Genomic DNA, 17523 nt, shown 5'->3' with positions numbered 1-17523 from the left:
CAGAATTTGAACCTATATCTGTCTGGCTTAAAGCCCACAGTGTTTCCACTTTACCAAGAAGCCATATTTTCCCATGAAACTCTCTTTAACATCATATTTCTGAATATGGAAATAAATGACATTTTAAAATGTTCTTAATATACCAGCTGTAATAAATAATGCAGAATTCTTTTTCTTTTGTGGATAACTTTAGGAAAATAAGGAATAATTTTGAAACAAAATTTTCCATATTTAATCCCAAAGGAATTTGTAAATTTCTACTAAACCTATTCAGATGTTAAATTATGGGAATGGCAAAGCACAATGAACATTCTAGTCATAAGAAATTATGTATGAATTGGCCAAAAACCACAGTATTCTATAACTCTGTACTTTTCCTACGATAATTACTGTACTTTCTGAAGAATAGCTTTTTCACACATTTGGAGAATATATATATTTGTTACTATTTACAGCATATTTCTTGTCAATGCTCACTGAAAAACTAAAATAATTTTTAGCTACATGTGTTCCCATGCTGCAAAATAATTACAAAATAGCATGTTTGGGATTTAAAGATAGTAGAATTTGTTGGAATTTTTTTTTTCCTTTTTTGTTTTTTCCTTTTAACCTTAACTGTATAGTTTGGCTTAGTTTATTGTATTCCAAATTAGGAAAAAATTTTTATCCAGAGGAAATTCTTACAAATTGAACACTCGAGATCATAGACAGTAAAAAGGCATATTTTGGTTAGATTAACTATGTCTATAGTGTTACTATAGTCTGAATTTTAATAGAAGTAAAGGAGAAGTAGGTCATTGGTTTCATATTTTAAATTGACCTACTGGTGGTGTTGGAAGACAATTCCTCATGGGTCTCTTACATTTCAGAACATCCTGTAACTGCCCTTTAAATCCAGACTATCTTTTCAAAAATATTTGTATATCAAACAACCTTAGAAGACAGAGATAGTGTTGCCTCTGAAGTAAAGGTCAAATTTTCTTGCTGTCCAACATATAGGAAAGTTAATATTTTCCTCTAGTGCAAAGAGCAGTTTTGTTTACAGCCACTTATAAAAGATTTGAACTCCCTAAACTTGGGATTTCTCAGGTGTGACACAAACCAACCATGTGCATGGTATCCACCTAGACTTCACTTCACCGTTGTAGAGATTGGGAGGCAAAAGGAACCAACACAAATATGCTGGCACTCATGCTACTTGCTATGCTGTGACCAAATCCCTTTGTCCCTGACTTAAAGAGTCTTGTATCTTCTGCAAACATATATAAAACTATGTCGAGCTAACTTCTACTTGAAAGTAGGATAAAACTCTGACCTTCAGTGTTCTTGAAATAGAAAAATTTAATTTCACAACTTATGTACCCATTAATGGGTACGTAAAACTATATAATGAATCATTCTTGCTTTATAAACTGTTTTAAAGCTTATATATACTTTTTTTACATTTTTTTGATTAGTTCATTTTGTGGAATGCTGTTAGTAACCATGAGTGTATAATTGCTGTTACTGACCATATAGCAGTTTAAGAAACACTAACAATATTTAAGGACGGTTTTATTTTTTTTTTTTTAAATTTTATTTTGTCGATATACATTGTAGCTGATTATTGCTTCCCATCACCAAAACCTCCCTCCCTTCTCCCTCCCCCCCTCCCCCCCGACAATGTCCTTTCTGTTTGCTTGTTGTATCAACTTCGAATAATTGTGGTTGTTATATCTTCTTCCCCCCCCCCCGGTTTGTGTGTGTGTGTGTGTGTATGTGTGTGTGTGAATTTATATATTAATTTTTAGCTCCCTCCAATAAGTGAGAACATGTGGTATTTCTCTTTCTGTGCCTGACTTGTTTCACTTAATATAATTCTCTCAAGGTCCATCCATGTTGTTGCAAATGGCAGTATTTCATTCGTTTTTATAGCTGAGTAGTATTCCATTGTGTAGATGTACCACATTTTCCGTATCCACTCATCTGATGATGGGCATTTGGGCTGGTTCCAACTCTTGGCTATTGTAAAGAGTGCTGCGATGAACATTGGGGAACAGGTATACCTTCGACTTGATGATTTCCATTCCTCTGGGTATATTCCCAACAGTGGGATGGCTGGGTCGTATGGTAGATCTATTTGCAATTGTTTAAGGAACCTCCATACCATTTTCCATAGAGGCTGCACCATTTTGCAGTCCCACCAACAATGTATGAGAGTTCCTTTTTCTCCGCAGCCTCGCCAGCATTTATCGCTCAGAGTCTTTTGGATTTTAGCCATCCTAACTGGGGTTAGATGGTATCTCAATGTGGTTTTGATTTGCATTTCCCGGATGCTGAGTGATGTTGAGCATTTTTTCATATGTCTGTTGGCCATTTGGATATCTTCCTTAGAGAAATGCCTACTTAGCTCTTTTGCCCATTTTTTAATTGGGTTGCTTGTTTTCTTCTTGTAAAGTTGTTTGAGTTCCTTATATATTCTGGATATTAATCCTTTGTCAGATGTATATTTTGCAAATATTTTCTCCCACTCTGTTGGTTGTCTTTTAACTCTTTTAATTGTTTCTTTTGCTGTGCAGAAGCTTTTTAGTTTGATATAATCCCATTTGTTTATTTTTCCTTTGGTTGCCCGTGCTTTTGGGGTCGTATTCATGAAGTCTGTGCCCAGTCCTATTTCCTGAAGTGTTTCTCCTATGTTTTCTTTAAGAAGTTTTATTGTCTCAGGGTGTATATTTAAATCCTTAATCCATTTTGAGTTGATTTTAGTATACGGTGAGAGGTATGGATCTAGTTTCATTCTCCTGCATATCGATATCCAGTTATCCCAGCACCACTTGCTGAAGAGGCAGTCCCTTCGCCACTGAATAGGCTTGGTGCCTTTGTCAAAGATCAGATGGCAGTAAGTGTGTGGGTTGATTTCTGGATTCTCTATTCTATTCCATTGGTCAGTGTGTCTGTTTTTATGCCAGTACCATACTGTTTTGGTTATTATAGCTTTGTAGTATAGCTTAAAGTCAGGTAGTGTTATGCCTCCAGCTTTATTTTTTTTGCTGAGCATTGCTTTAGCTATTCGTGGTCTTTTATTGTTCCATATAAATGTCTGAATAGTTTTTTCCATTTCTGAGAAAAATGTCTTTGGAATTTTGATGGGGATTGCATTGAATTTGTATATCACTTTGGGTAGTATGGACATTTTCACTATGTTGATTCTTCCAATCCAAGAGCATGGAATATCTTTCCATCTTCTTGTATCCTCTCTAATTTCTCTCAGCAGTGGTTTGTAGTTCTCATTATAGAGATTTTTCACCTCCTTGGTTAACTCAATTCCTAAGTATTTTATTTTTTTGGTGGCTATTGTAAATGGGCAGGCTTTCTTGATTTCTCCTTCTGCATGTTCACTATTGGAGAAAAGAAATGCTACTGATTTTTGTGTGTTGATTTTGTATCCTGCTACTGTGCTGAAATCATTTATCAATTCCAACAGTTTTTTTGTAGAGGTTTTAGGCTGTCCGATATATAGGATCATGTCATCTGCAAACAGGGACAGTTTGACTTCATCTTTTCCAATCTGGATGCCCTTTATTTCCTTCTCTTCTCTAATTGCTCTGGCTAGTACTTCCAACACTATGTTGAATAGAAGTGGTGAGAGTGGGCATCCTTGTCTAGTGCCTGTTCTTAAAGGAAAAGCTTTCAGCTTTTCCCCATTCAGGATGATATTGGCAGTGGGTTTGTCATATATGGCTTTAATTATGTTGAGATACTTTCCCTCTATACCTAACTTATAGAGGGTCTTTGTCATGAATGAGTGCTGAACTTTATCAAATGCTTTTTCAGCATCTATAGAGATGATCATATGGTCCTTGTGTCTGAGTTTATTAATATGGTGTATCACATTTATTGATTTGCGTATGTTGAACCAACCTTGCATCCCTGGGATGAATCCCACTTGATCGTGATGAATAATTTTTCGTATGTGTTGCTGTATTCTGTTTGCTAGTATTTTAGTGAGGATTTTTGCATCTATATTCATCAAGGATATCGGCCTGTAGTTTTCTTTTTTGGTTATATCTTTACCTGGTTTTGGTATCAGGATGATGTTTGCTTCATAGAATGAGTTTGGGAGATTTGCGTCCGTTTCAATCTTTTGGAATAGTTTGTAAAGAATCGGTGTCAATTCCTCTTTGAATGTTTGGTAAAATTCTGCTGTGAATCCATCTGGTCCTGGGCTTTTCTTTGTTGGGAGCCTTCTGATAACAGCTTCAATCTCCTTTATTGTTATTGGTCTGTTCAAATTTTCTACGTCTTCACGGTTCAGTTTTGGGAGCTTGTGTGTGTCCAGAAATTTATCCATTTCCTCCAGATTTTCAAATTTGTTGGCGTATAGTTGTTTATAGTAGTCTCGAATGATTCCTTGTATTTCAGAAGAATCAGTTGTAATATCGCCTTTTTCATTTCTAATTTTTGTTATTTGAGTCTTCTCTCTTCTTTTTTTTGTTAGCCATGCTAATGGTTTGTCAATTTTATTTATCTTTTCAAAAAACCAACTTTTTGATTCGTTGATCTTTTGAATTGTTTTTTGGTTTTCAATTTCATTCAGTTCTGCTCTGATCTTAATGATTTCTTTCCGTCTGCTAACTTTAGGTTTGGATTGTTCTTGTTTTTCTAGTTCTTTAAGGTGAAGTGTTAGGTTGTTCACTTGCCATCTTTCCATTCTTCTGAAGTGAGCATTTAATGCAATAAATTTTCCCCTCAATACTGCTTTTGCAGTATCCCACAGGTTTTGGTATGATGTATCATTGTTTTCATTAGTTTCAATAAACTTTTTGATTTCCTGCTTGATTTCTTCTTGGACCCATATGTCATTAAGTAGAATGCTGTTTAATTTCCATGTGTTTGTATAGTTTCCAAAGTTTTGTTTGTTATTAATTTCTAGTTTTAATCCATTGTGGTCTGAGAAGATACATGGGATAATTCCAATTTTTTTGAATTTATTGAGACTTGATTTGTGACCTAATATGTGATCTATCCTGGAGAATGATCCATGTGCTGATGAGAAGAATGAATATTCTGAGGTTGTTGGGTGGAATGTTCTGTAGATATCTGCCAATTCCAATTGGTCTAGAGTCTTGTTTAGATCTTGTGTTTCTCTACTGATTCTTTGCCTAGATGATCTGTCTAATATTGACAGTGGAGTGTTCAGGTCCCCTGCTATTATGGTATTAGTGTCTATTTCCTTCTTTAGGTCTAATAGAGTTTGTTTTATAAATCTGGCTGCTCCAACATTGGGTGCGTACATATTTATGATTGTTATGTCTTCTTGATGGATCAGTCCTTTTATCATTAAGTAGTGTCCCTCATTGTCTCTTTTTATGGTTTTTAGTTTAAAGTCTATTTTGTCAGATATAAGAATAGCCACTCCAGCTCGTTTTTCTTTTCTGTTTGCATGGTAAATCTTTTTCCATCCTCTCACTCTTAGTCTGTGTGAATCTTTATGGGTGAGGTGGGTCTCTTGTAGGCAGCATATAGTTGGGTCCTGCTTTTTGATCCAGTCAGCCAGTCTTTGTCTTTTAATTGGGGAATTTAAGCCTTTAACATTAAGAGTTGTTATTGAAAGGTGTTGATTTATTCCTAGCATTTTATTGGTTGTTTGGTTGTCTTAGGTGTCTTTTGTTCCTTGCTTTCTGATTTACTGTTTGGTTTCTGTGTTTGTTGGTTCCTTAGGTTGTAGATAGTGTTTTTGTTAGCTTGTTTTCTCTTCATGAATGCCATTTTTATTGTACTAGCGGGTTTAGATTTTTCTTAGGTTTTTATGGCAGTGGTAGTTATTTTTCAGGAACCAAACCCAGTACTCCCTTGAGGATTTCTTGTAAGGGTGGTCTTGTGGTAGTGAACTCCCGCAGTTTTTGTTTGTCTGAGAAATATACTATTTGCCCCTCATTTCGGAAGGATAGCCTTGCAGGGTAGAGTATTCTTGGCTGGCAATCTTTGTCTTTTAGTATTTTGAAAATATCATCCCATTCCTTTCTAGCTTTTAGGGTTTGTGATGAAAAGTCTGATGTTAACCTGATTGGGGCTCCCTTATAGGTGATTTGACGCTTCTCTCTTGCAGCTTTTAAGATTCTCTCTTTGTCTCTGAGTTTTGCCAATTTGACTATGACATGTCTTGGAGAAGGCCTTTTTGGGTTGAATACATTTGGAGATCGTTGAGCTTCCTGGATCTGCAGATCTGTGATTTTTCCTATACCTGGGAAGTTTTCTGCCACTATTTTGTTGAATATGTTTTCAATGGAATCTCCATTTTCCTCCCCTTCTGGAATACCCATGACTCGGATATTTGAGCGCTTGAGGTTGTCTGATATCTCTCTCAGATTTTCTTCCATGTCCTTGATTCTTTTTTCTTTCTTTTTGTCTGCTTGTGTTATTTCAAACAGCCCATCTTCAAGTTCAGAGGTTCTCTCTTCAACTTCGACAAGCCTGCTGGTTAAACTCTCCGTTGTGTTTTTTATTTCGCTGAATAACTTCTTCAGTTCAGCAAGTTCTGCTACATTTTTTTTCAGGACATTGATTTCCTTGTATATTTCCTCTTTCAGATCCTGTATACTTTTCCTCATTTCATCATGATGTCTAGCTGAGTTTTCTTGTATCTCATTCAGTTTCCTTAGAATTATCACTCGAAATTCCTTGTCAGTTATTTCAAGGGCTTCTTGTTCTATAGGATCTAGAGTATGAGATTTATTAACTTTTGGTGGTGTACTTTCTTGATTTTTTGTATTTCTGGTGTCTTTTTTTTGGTGTTTATTCATTGTGGCAGGGGGTTTCACAGTCCACCGGTTTGAGACTAACGACTAACTAGGATGTTGCTGTGGTTGCCAATTTGGTATGGCTCCCGCCGTGACTGCTCAGTTGGCCTCTAGTGTCTTGTGTGTGTGGTTGCCTCGGGTCTTGGGCTTCTCCGGGGATCCACCTTTCTGGTCAGCTTGTACTCTGCTGGGCTGGTGGATCACGCACCACAGGGTGTGTGATCTCTGTTGAGCTTTCACTTTCTGTACAGGACTTCTCCCCGTTCCGTGTGCTCTGGCCCAGGCTGTTAGATGGTGCAGTGGCGACCCCACCGGGTGTGTGGTTTCTGTCGAGTCTCCGCCTCCCTGGCCGCACATCTCCCCCCTCTGTGCACACTGTGCTGGGCTGGGGTGTGTCTTCTGCACCCCTCGTCTATCAGCTGGGCCTTCAAGACCCTGCTCAGCACCGCCTCGCCCAGGAAGTCTACCAGGATTCTGCTAGGCACAGACGACCGGTCTCTCTGGGTGCCTTTGTAGCACTGTGTAGATCTTTCTCGGGTCTTGTTCACCTTTGTATCCCCCCAGTATAAACCGAGTCTAGTGCCCGCCTGCAGCCTGCTCTCCGGCAGGTTCTAGCGGACCTGGGAACTCTCCTACCACACTATTCCCAACCAGAAATTCGTTAGGCTTTTTTCCAAACTGGTGGTCGCAGAGATGGTATCTGCCTCCCAGTAACAGGAAGTTTACCGGGCCGGAGTCCAGGGTGTGGTGGAGTGACAGTCGGCCCGCCCGTATTTCCTAGCCCTCCCAACACTGGTCGGGACGCCCCACACCCCCAGCCCCGCCAGAGAACCGCGGAGGGAGTGGGAGAGGAGGCCGGCCCGCAGGGTCCGGAAAGCCCCGCGCCAGGCCAAGCAAATGGGCTCAGTGATGGCCGATCAGGGCGGAACTGCCCGCACCTGGGAAAATGGAGGCAGCACTGGGGCAGTGAGTGGCCTGGTGGTGGAGGCGGGTGCCGGGTGGGCAACCACCCCCCGAACAGAGCTGTGCCAGGGATCACTCACAGTGCTGTGCCAGGTCGGGCGCTCGCTCTGTCTCTGGTTTGTTGCCTTCCGTGTTCTCGGCGCTGCTCCGTGTTCTCGGCGCTGCCGCCTCGGGCTGTTCAGTCGCCGCGCCGCTCGGGCGCTCCCAGGAATCTTCTTTAATGCCGGCCTGAAACCTCGGATCCTGAATAGGGCAGCTGGCCGCCTTCAGTGCGGCCCCAGCCTCCGGGATCCTGGCTGCATCCACAGCAGCCCTGGCGCCGTGCTCCCTGCTTCAAGACTCGCTTTTGCAGCTAAGAATCAGTTCTTTTCCTGCTCCACACTTCAAAGCTGTTGCCGGTAAATGAGGCAGCCTCTCCTGCCGGGGGCAAAGTGGCGTTGAGCCCCCGCGACCGGCCAGCAGCAGCAGTCCTCCCTTAAGAGATGGCCAGAGGAAGGACCACAAGTTTCCTGGCTGCCTGAGGCCCAGTGGCCACCTTTTCCACCTCAGCTACTCCGCGCCAGCCGCCGCAGCCGCCGCCATCTTCGTATTCTGTCTAAGGACAGTTTTAATGTGTGATATTTATCTGGCTGTTGATGTGATTTTAAGACAGGTGTTATATGAATTAGTGCAAACAAATCTCATCTGAGAAAACATGCCATTTTCTATAGTGGAGAGAGAGAAAATCCTGGAATCACACAGATCTTGGCTCAAAACTAAAAATTGCTGTATCCAAAGTTTGTATCCACCAGAAATAAGAAAGTGATGGTAGTCTTTATATTTATAGTGCTCAAATTATTTTATATTTTTGCCTCACACATAAGCTAGACATGAGGGGTCTTCAAATAATTCATGTAAAATGCCTATTGTGAAAAAATATGCATCGATTGCAAAAATTTTTGCACCAAAATAAACTTATATTAACTAAGAATGATAAGACATGAGTTTAAAAGGAGCCCCTATCAGTGAATTCTGCTAAAATTGAAGCAAGAACAAACATCAAATTTATGGACTCACTTGGGTGGAAGAAAGATGAAATCATTAATGCTTACTGAAAATTTTGTGGGAAGAATGCCCCAGTGAAATCAGCAGTTTATAAATGGAAACTCGTTTTAAGAAGGAACAAGACGATGTTGAAGATGAAGCCCAAAGTGGCAGACCATCCACATCATCCATAAAGAAAGCCTTAATCTTATCTGTGTCCTAGTTGAAAGGGATCAACAATTAACAGCAGAATCAATAGACAACACCATAGACATCTCAAGTGATTCAGCTTGCACAATTTTAACTGAAAAAGTATAGTTATGCAAACTTTCCACTGCATAGGTGCCAAAACTGTTGTGCCCAGAACTACTGCAGACAAAAGCAGAGCTTTCAATGGAAATTTTAAACAAATGATATCAAAATCCTGTTGGATTTCTGTGAAGAATTGTAGGAGATGAAACATGGCTTTACCAGTACTAACCTGAAGACAAAGCACAATCAAAGCAATAGCTACCAAGAGGTGGAAGTAGTTCAGTCAAGGCAAAGTGGAACAGTCAAGAACAAAGGTCATGGCAATAGATTTTTGGGATGCTCAAGGCATTTTGCTTGTTGACTTTCTGGAGGGCCAAAGAACAATAACATTTGCTTATTATGATCATGTTTTGAGAAAGTTAGCCAAATCTTTAGCAGAGAAACACTAATGAAAGCTTCACCAGAGAGTCCTTCTCCACCACAACAATGCTTCTGCTCATATTTCTTATCAAACAAGGGCAATTTGGTAAGAGCTTCAATGGAAAATCATTAGGCTTCCTGAAAATCATCATAGTCCTGATTTGGCACCTTCTGACTTCTTTTTTCTAACTTTCAAATATATTTAAAAGGCACTCATTTTCTTAAGTTAATAATGTAAAAATGGCTGCATTGACATGGTTATATTTGCGTGACCCTTGGTCTTTAGGGATGGATTAAATGGCTGCTATCATTGTTTACAAAAGTGTCTTGAATTTGATGGAGCTTATGTCGAGAAATAAAGTTTATATTTTTATTTTTATCTCTTAATTCCATTTTTCCATGAACTTTTTGAATTCCCCTTATATTCCTGTTTTGCATTTGATAAAACTAAGGTTTAAAGTAGTGATAGTCAATTTTTCTGCTTCTTAGTTCAGTTCTCTCTCCACCATACAAAGCTATGTTAAATTTAGATTATTATTAAAATATGGGCAATATTTTAATAATATATTTTTCCATATAGTGAAATTTATGGGAAGCCAACTCTTGTTGTTGTTTCTTCTACATAGATGGAGAACCTTTTAGTTGTACGTGATGTCTTGGCTTCAGATAATATGCTCATAGTGAATACCTAGAAGGAAAGCAGAAGTTAAAAAAAAAAAAAAGTAAAACTAAAAATGCAGAAATAATTCTGGGCAAAGGAAGGCTGTATGAGTTTTATAATATACTGAAAAAATTTTGGACAGAAAAAAACTGAAAGAACTGGAAGTCTAAAAAATGATACAGAACTTCCATTTTGAGGAAATAAACAAAGATATATTAATCCTCTGCTGAAACAAAGATGCAGAATATAATTTAAAAATAGTCTCACTCACAGTGTGAATTTATTATAACATGATCCCAGTCTGATAGCACGTCATTGTACCTGCAGAATTGGAAATATATCATTTCTGTAAAAATTATATTTTAATGTATAAAAAAATAAGGTGTTATGAGTAGAGACCAGCAGAAACAACAGATATCAGAAAAACTATACAAATAATTTTTTTTTAGAAAAAAAAGATAATATTATGTATTTATTTATTTTTACCCAGTTGATTTTACATATCTGTGGGGCACAAAGTTGATTATCAATACCTGTGTGCAATATGTAATGCTCAAATCAGGATAATTAGTATAATCAACATTATACAATGCAATAGTTTTTCATGGCCCTTTACCAATTCCTCCCTTATCTTCCTCCCCCTCCACCTTTCCCACCTCTGATGGCCTCAATTCTGACATTTCTTTTCAGAAGTTTGATATATTATTGGTAGTTGTACCTTTCTTTCCCTTTTTATTTATTTTTTTAACTCTCACTTTGATTGAGGACATGTGGTATTTCTTTTTCAGTGCCTCACTTATTTCACTTCACATAATTTTCTTTAAGTGCATCCATGTTGCTTCAAATGGCACAATTTCATTCTTTCTTATGGCAGAGTAGTGTTCCATTGTGTATATATACCACATTTTCCTTATCCTGTCATCCATCAATGGACATTTAGGTGGGTTCCAACTCTTGGCTATTGTAACTAGAACTGCAATAAAAATAGAAATGCAGGTATCCCTTCAACATGATGATTTACATTCCTTTGGGTATATCCACAGTAGTGGAATTGCTGGATTATATGAAAGTTCCATCTGAAGTTGTTTGAGGAACCTCCATACCACTTTCCATAATGGCTGCACCAATTAATGGTCCCACTAATAGTGTAGGAGGGTTCCCCTTTCTCCACATCCTTGCCAGCATTTGTTATTATCTGTCTTTTTGATAATCGCCAGTCTAACAGGGGTGAGATAATATCTCAATGTGGTTTTGATTTTCATTTCCCTGATGCTGAGTGATGCTGAGTACTTTTACATGTGTCCGTTGGCCGTTTGTATTATCTTTCTTAAAAGAAATGCCTATTCAGCTCTTTTTCCCATTTGTTAATTGGGTTACTTTTTTTTTTACTAAGTAGTTTGAGTCCCTTGTATATTCTGGATATTAATCCTTTGTCAGATGAATAATTTGCAATATTTTCTCCCACCCTATAAGTTGTCTTTTCACTCTGTTTCTTTTGCTGTGCAGAGGATTTTTAGTTTGTTATAATCCCATTTTGTTTTTCCTTTTGTTGCTTGTGCTTTTGAGGTCATATTCACAAAGTCTTTGGCCAGTCCTACTTCCCTTATGTTTTCATTTAGGAATTTATAGTTACATGTCTTATACTTAAGTTTTTAATCCATTTTGAGTTGATTTTGATCTATGGTGAGAGGTACGGGTCTAGTTTCATTCTTCTACACATGGATATCCAGTTTTCCCAGCATCATTTACTGAAAAGGCTGTCTTTCCCTCAATGTATGTTCTTGGAGCCTTGGTTAAAGATCAGTTGATTGTAAGATGTGGGTTGATTTCTGGGTTCTCTATTCTGTTCCATTGGAGTGAGTGTCTGTTTTTATGCCAGTACTGTTCTGTTTTTGTTACTATGTTTTTGTAGTATAATTTGAATTCAAGTAGGGTCATGCCACCAGCTTTATTTTTTTTTTGCTTAGGATTTCTTTGGCTATTTGGGGTCTTTTCTTTTTCCATATGAAAGGTAAGATTGTTTTTTCCATTTCTGTGAATAATGTCATTGGTATTTTGATGGGGATTGCATTGAATCTGTAGATCACTTTGGATATTATGGACATGTTCACATTGTTAATTCTTCCAATCTGAGAGCGTGGAATGTCTTTCCATCTTTCAACACTAATTTTTATTTCTTGTTGTAGAGATCTTTTACCTCCTTGGTTAAATTGATTCCTATGTATTTTATTTTTTGGAAACTATTGTAAATAGGCTAGTTTTCTTGATTTCCTTTTTTGCTTGTTCATTTTTACACTATTAAAACACTACTGATTTTTGCATGTTGATTTTGTATACTGTAAATTTACTGAAATCATTTATCAACTCTAAGAGTTTTTTTTGTAGAATCTTTAAGCTTTTCTATATATAGGATCATATGATCTGCAAACCAGGACAATTTGACTTTGTCTTTTCCAATCTTGATTGTCTTTATTTCTTTCTCTGGACTGATTGTTCTGGCTAGTACTTCCAATACAATTTTAAATAGGAGTTGCGAGAGTGGGCATCTTTGTCTTGTTCCTGTTCTTAAGAGAAGAGCTTTCAGCTCTTCCCCATTGAGAATGATATTGGTGGTGGTTTGTCATACATGGCTTTTATTGCGTTGAGATACTTTCCTTCTATACCAAATTTGCCGAGTCTTTATCATAAGGTGACGTTGAATTTTGTCAAATGCCTTTCCTGCATCTATTGAGGTAATCATATTGTTTTATTCTTGAATTTGCTGATGTAGTGCATCAACACACACATCACAGTTACTGACTCGTGTATGTTGAACCATCCTTGCATCTCTGGGATGAATCCCATTTGATTGTGGTGTATAATTTTTTTATGTGTTGCTGTATTCTGTTTGCTAATATTTTGTGGAGGATTTTCGTGTCTATGTTCACCAAAGATATTGCCCTATGGTTTTCTTTTTTTGTTGTATCTTTGCCTGGTTTTAGTATCAGGACAATGCTGGCCTTATAAAATGAATTTGGGAGAATGCCCTCTGTTTCAATTTTTTGGAATAATTTGAAGAGAATTGGTATTAATTCCTTTTTAAAGGTTTGGTAGAATTCATCAGTAAAGCCACCCAGTCCTGGGCTTTTCTTTATTGGGAGACTGCTGATTACTGCTTCAATCTCATTTCTTGTTAGTGGTCTGTTTAGGTTTTCTATTTCTTCTTGGTTCAGTCATAGTGGTTTGTATCTGTCCAAAAATTTATCAATTTTCCTCCAGGTTTTCAAATTTGTTGACGTATACCTGAGGTTAGTAGTCTTTAATGAAGTCTTTGTATTTCGATGTCATCACTTGTAATATCTCTGTTTTTCATTTCTAATTTTTGTTATTTCTGCCTTCTCTCTCCTTTTTGTAGTTAGCCTAGCAAATGGTTTGTATATTTTGTTTCCCCTCTTGAAAAACCAATTTTTTGTTTCTTTGATATTTTGTGTTACCTTTTTAGTCTTTATTTCATTTAGTTTTTCTCCGATCTTAATTATTTCTTTCCATCTACTAATTTTGGGATTGGGTTGTTCTTGTTTTTCTTGTTCTCTGAGTTGTAGCATTAGGTTGTTTATTTGAAATCTTTCTGTTCTTTTTTTATTTATTGTGAATATTCATGAAATACAAAGCTGATTGTCACCCCTCATGCCCCAAATGTGAAGGCCAGATCCATACTGGCAGCATGCCCATTAACATTACCACAAGTGGTATTGCAGCCAACACTGCAGCAGTTGTGGCTGTGACAGTGGCTTTAGTGGGCTTCCTGTGTGGCAGCATGGCTCCAGCAGTGGCAGACTGCTCACATGACAATGATGGCTGCCTGATGGTAGTAGTGGTGGTGGCAACTGCAACAATGGCAGTTAAAATGGCCGCCTGCTTGGCTGCGGAGTCTGCAACAGTGGCCCATGCAAGTATGGTGTCCACAGAGGCAGTGAGGTTACCTTGTGATAGTGGCAGTGGACTGTTGGGTGCAACTGCCTCCCTTGCTTCTGCGGTGTCTGCAGTGGCAATGGGGTTACCTAGTGGTGCTGGTGGCTTCAACTGTCTCCCTTGCATCTGTGGTATCCTTGGTGGCAGCAAGATTACTAATGGTGGTGGCAGCAGCAGCAGTGGTTGCAGCCATCCCCCTGGGTCTGTGGTGTCTGCCGCTGTAGCTCCTGGCAGGAAGCTGCTCTGTGATGGGCAACATTTCTAGGACCAGACAATGCCTCTGGCGACTGAGGTGTGGTGGTGGCAGTGGATCCATTTCAATCTTCTAGAGGAACATGCCCTGGGCACCTCTAGTCCACCATCTTCCCAGAGGTACAAATATTTTAAATATTAGAATTATTAAGCACAGAATATAAGATATATATGTATAATTTGTTTAACAAATAAAAGCTTTCTTAGAAATATGTGCAGGGAGAAGCAGATTTAAGAAAAATTGAATGTAAATGAAAAATATAATTGAAATTAAAATCTTATTATATGGGTTTAACTGCAGATTACACGAAGCTAAAGAAATAATGAATTTGAAAATATGTAAGGAGAACTTTATCTAGACTCTTTAAGAGGTAAAAAATATAGAGAAAAGTAGAGATGGTTTAAATTATGTCCAACTAGAGTTCTAGGAGGAGAGGCAAGACAGGATGAGGCAAAGGTAATACCTAATAACATGATGGCTAAAAAAATTCCTGAACTGGGTGAAATACATCAATCCCTAGATTCAAGAAGCTGAGTAAAACTTTCACCAGAGTAAAACTTTGTACAGCAGAAAACCAAATCTTAAAGTAATGAGGAAGAGTCAGGTTATTTTCAAAGAAGTGGCCATTGGACTAAGAGCTGTCTTAAAATCAACAGAAGAGAGGAGAAGATTGTCAATGATCTGAGAGTTGTACAAATCATTGAAGTTTACTGCCAAACTGTAACTGTATACCATGAAAATATCTTTTCAGAATAAGGACAAATTATAGACATTGTCAAATAAACAAAAATTGAATTTTCTACCAGCACAACTTTATTAAAGAAATTTTTAAAAATTGACAGTTTTTTTTTTTCAACCAAAAAATCCCATATGAATGACCCAAAGTGCAAGATGGTAGAAAAGTTTATAAACAAGAAATTATATAAATAAAATCAAACCTAAATTAACATTATGAATAACAATAATAATGTCTTGTGAAATTAAATACATTACAAAAAAGTACAGATAAATATTGATATATAAATCAGAATGGAGCTAAACTGAGTCAAAATATTCTCTGATTCTTATATTTCCTCTGAGGAGGGAAAAAAGATTATTTGTAGATTCTGTTAAGTTCAATTATGTATGTTATGATTTATAAGGTAAAAGCTAAATGAATAGGTGTAACCAATATTATTTCCACACTAGAAGAAACAAAATGATAGAAAAAAGAAGTACTCAATCCAATATATAGCCAAGAAAGTAAAGAAAAAGAACATAGCGCAGGCAGGGCAAATAGAAAGCACAAAATAAGACAGTATATTTAAAATATATTGGTACTTACACTACATGTAAATTGTTAAATAATCCAGCTAGAAAATAGATTTTTGTTTTCAGGTTAAAAAAAATCTAAGAGACAAATTATAAAGGTGCAGTAAGTTTGAAAGTAAAAGGAGGAAGAAAATGTAAAACAAAAAGTACTGATTAAAAGAAAGCTGATGTTCTTATATAAGATAAAATAGATGTTAGGGCAAAAAATTTAAAAAGCATTACTAAACATAAAGATCATCATTTTACAATAGGAAAAAATTCAATTTTTCAGGAACATGTGATACTTTTATTTTTAATTAACTAGTATAACATGGGCTCAAAAATAATATGACAAAAATTAAAGAAGTACCAAGAAGTAGAAAATTCCACAACACTCTTGGGAGATTTTTTAATGTATTTCTGTCAGTTAATGTGTAGATCAAGTGCTCAAAAATAATTAAGGACATCCTTTGATAAACTGGTTTAAAAATATTTTCCCAGAGGGCATATACAAAACTTTCAACAACTGAAGAATGCACATTATCCTCAAGCCCACACAGAACATCTACCAGGACTTGAACGTATATTGTGCTTAAATCAGGTCTAAAAATTTTCTTAAAATTTTAATCTTAACAATTAAAATCTTGTGCAGTGCCTTTTTTGAAAAATTGCTATTAAACCATAAATGAATAAGATACTAAGATAACTAGAAAATCTTTATTTGATTGAAAATTAAGAAACACAAAAATTCATGAGAAGAAATTATAATTTTTTTAAAAATTAACTGAACAATAACAAAAACACTACATATTATAGTTAATAAAATAGAAAAAGGTAATACAGTGCATCAATAAAGCAAAAATTATTTTGATAATAATTATAAATTCGATGCACCTCTGGCAATCCTGATCATGAAAATATGAGAGAAAGGGGCTAGCCAGTTTGCTCACTCAGTAGAGTGTGGTGCTGATAACACCAAGATCAAATGTTTGAACCTGTATGGGCAAGCAGCAAAAATAAATAAATAAATAAATGAAAGAAAGAAAAAAGAAAAAAAGAAAAGGAAATATAAGAGATAGCACAGATAACCAGTAGAATCAGGAATGAAAAAGAATCAGAGTGATAGATGATACAGACTTTAAAGCTGTTATAAGAGAATATTGTGAACAACTTTATGGCAATACATTTGAAAATTTAGAAGAAGAAAAAAAAATCCCCAGAAAAATATAACTTACCAAAACGGACCCTAATTCTATTCTTAAACCTAACCCTATGAGTAAGCAATCAGGAAAAAAAAAAAAAAAAAAAAATGCCAACTACAATATTTTTTAAGCAAGAGATATGCAAGACCTTATGAAGGAAATTATAAAAGTTTATTTAAAATGCTTTAGTTATATTTATGAATTCGAAGACTAAATTTCATAGACTTAAAGTCTTCCTAAATTAACTTATGGATATAATGAAATTTGAATTAGATCCTAAAAGGTGCTTGTATATGGAAGTTAGCAAGGAGAAACTAAAATTTGTGTAGAAAGTCAAAATCTACAAATAGCAAAACACACTCAACAAAAATGAATGAAGTGGGAGAACTTGCCCTACCCAACACTGGAACTTATTACAGAACTGCAGTAAACAAGATAGTGAATATAGAATGGTATGGTATGGTGATAATTGTATGTTGGATAGGTAGGGTAGAGAGGGGTAGGGTGTGTAGTATAATAGCACAGAAAAAGCAATTTCTGGTAATTTGTATCTCATGAATATTCATAATAATAAAAAAGAAAGAAAGAAAGAAAGAAAGAAAGAAAGAAAGAAAGAAAGAAAGAAAGAAAGAAAGAAAGAAAGAAAGAAAGAAAGAAAGAAAGAGAGAAAGAGAGAAAGAGAGAGAGAGAAAGAAAATGGCAATTGGAGAGCCAAGATAGAGGTCCATG

Source organism: Cynocephalus volans, chromosome 12, assembly GCF_027409185.1.
Source record: "Cynocephalus volans isolate mCynVol1 chromosome 12, mCynVol1.pri, whole genome shotgun sequence".
Lineage (NCBI taxonomy): Eukaryota > Metazoa > Chordata > Mammalia > Dermoptera > Cynocephalidae > Cynocephalus > Cynocephalus volans.
The sequence above is the reverse complement of the archived record's forward strand: the minus strand, read 5'-3'. Positions refer to the sequence as shown.